Source organism: Helianthus annuus, chromosome 9 (assembly GCF_002127325.2).
Source record: "Helianthus annuus cultivar XRQ/B chromosome 9, HanXRQr2.0-SUNRISE, whole genome shotgun sequence".
NCBI lineage: Eukaryota > Viridiplantae > Streptophyta > Magnoliopsida > Asterales > Asteraceae > Helianthus > Helianthus annuus.
The window spans coordinates 36,026,989-36,029,555 of record NC_035441.2 but is presented as its reverse complement, the minus strand read 5'-3'; the positions used below and the strand labels follow the sequence as shown (position 1 = coordinate 36,029,555).

The 2,567-nt window shown below is 36.4% G+C and overlaps 1 long non-coding RNA gene across 1 annotated transcript; it reads left to right on the top strand.

The window, feature by feature from the left end:
• Window positions 1-1,466: 1,466 nt before the first annotated feature.
• On the top strand, window positions 1,467-2,353 carry LOC118482031. Its single transcript, XR_004866911.1, has 2 exons — window positions 1,467-1,580; window positions 2,001-2,353. It is a non-coding gene; the product is annotated as an uncharacterized LOC118482031 (long non-coding RNA).
• Window positions 2,354-2,567: the final 214 nt, after the last annotated feature.

Below are 2,567 nucleotides of genomic sequence, written 5' to 3'. Positions count from 1 at the left end.
GTTGATTTTTCAAATTACATGTATTTCAGGAAATTAGGGATCTGGCAAGGTATGCTATGTCATCAAGCTGCGTAGGAGAAATGATGTCATCCGAGTTTAGGGATTGTGACTTTTGCCTGGACGAGTCACAAGTCTTAAACTGTGTTTATTTCATGTCTTATGGTTGTGTCGTATGAACAATATTTTATTATGTCATGTTGTAATCTGTTGCATGTGTCGACTTTTGAAAACAATGTTGTCGTGTTTTATTTTTAAAACTTGAATTAATGGATGAACATCATGGTTTTACTTTCATATAGCTTGTTGTGATTAAGCTATGGTATTAAGAAGTCACACCAAATAAACCCACGCTTCCGCAAAGCCAGGGTGTGACACTCGAGCCCGAGCTCTAATAAGTTAATCGAGCTCGGGCTCGGCTTAGCTCATTTGCACCCCTAGAGTCAACCAAAATAATTATTTATATTAATTAAACATTGATTACTATTTACATTAAAAAAAACTTGCCGTTCAAAAAAAAAAAATTAAAAAAGACTTTATTAAAATGACTTGATCAATATTTAACGCTGACCTGAAGAAAAGACCAAATCATTGAGACAGTGATTTAATATAAGATTATCGATAAGAGATAAGATCTCTAAAGTGTATTAAGCTATTAATTCATTGTGGTACCTTGGATACGTAGGAAATACATAACTTAAAAATTATAAATGATTTTATTATAATGCTTAATCGTTTAGAGGCAAATGTCTGAATCATTAAGCGTTGAACTAGTAAGAAGTCTAAACCATTGTCCATTATGATCCATTAAGGCCCAATATGGTATATTGATATAGGGCAATGCTCTATAAGAAACCCTTAATTTTTAGAAAACTTTGCAAACTTAACATATGGCCTACATTTATCTACGTCATCCAAGTCAACTCATTAGGCTTATTGCCTCTAAGGGTATATTAGTAATTATACATCTATCCACCCAACCCAAGAACTCTTCCCCATTTGATTTGACAGTAGCATTAATGCCCATCACCTCACAAATCACCATACCCCCCATTTATATATTATTTCATTTTTAATAGCCAAAATTTCTAGATCTCGTCCCTCATATCTCCTTTAACATCTTCACCTGCATACCACCGCACCACCACCATCATCACCACCGCACCACCATCAGTATTGTACCTCCGGCACCACCGTAAACACCTCCAACCCTGTTGCACAACCCCCACCATCGTTGCACCTTTACCACCGTCGGCCGACCCCCGCTGCACAACCCCCACCACTGCCACCACTGCCCCTCCACCACTGCCATCCCCCAACCCCCAACCCATATATTCAGATGTGGAACTGAATATATTTAACCCAAATGGCTATACTTTATTCCTTGAAGAACCATGTGGGTCCGTAGCATCCTCAAAATGACACCAGATCTGAATGTTGCCATCATCGACTACTGCTCAAAGGTCACCGATGTTAACGAGCTCTTGAGATCGTATCAATCTGAACCCGAATGTTCTCCATCCAAAGATTATATTTGGGGGAATGATCTCCATCCGAATGTTGAACTCATATCAACTACAAAGGTTTAATTGTTTGTTTTTTGATGTAAAATTTGTTTGGATTAATTTTGGGGGTTTTTTTTTTATGTGCGAGGGTAATATTGTTAGATGATTGAAATTTTGAGCTTGGGGACTGTGTGGATGTTTGAGTCATGGATAAATGCTTTTGGATGCGTTATTATGTTAAGATTATGATATGTAAATTGTAAATGGCTCGTTTCATATTACACGTTACATACTAAATTTAGTACATAAATGGTCGGTTTCATATTATACCTTACATGCTTGAATAGTTTGAATCGTTCAATTTCATTTTACCCATTTCACTTTTTTTCTTTTCAGCCGATTATAGAATATGGGTTTTGAAACACGAACACCAAGTATAATAGTTAATAGTTATGTCTGGTTAACGACTTAACGGTTATCTTATCTTTTTGTTATTAGGATGGTGATGGATACAAGGGAAACAAGATCCAATTCTCGGGACCGTTGGTTTTGTCAAACGCGGATCAGATGCTTAAGGATCATGACAATGTTTATGTTACAGCACAACACAACTAACACGTGTTATAGTTTGAGCTTCAGGACATGCATGTGTTACATGTGACGTGAAACCCATGTACAACGTAACACGTGTTAGTGCTATGTATTTTTGTTTACTAGTAATATGCAATGTGAGACTCTTGTTGTTTTCTCTAGTACACGATGTTAAAACGGTCTAGACTTAACACATTTTCTGTTGGAGGCGCCCGTATTTGTACCTCTACTGTTACAGTTACTATTGAAGTTTATGCATCCATTCTGGAAGTCCTAACACATGTTATAATAGATGCTTAACACACGTTATATCAGTTTTACTCTATTGTTATTAAGTTACTATTGAGTTTATTCATCCATTATGGAAGTCTTTACACACGTTATAATAGATGCTTAACACACGTTATACACTTCAGTCGCTTAACACATGTTACAGTATGTATATACACATCATGGTGTTTTGGAAACCAATAG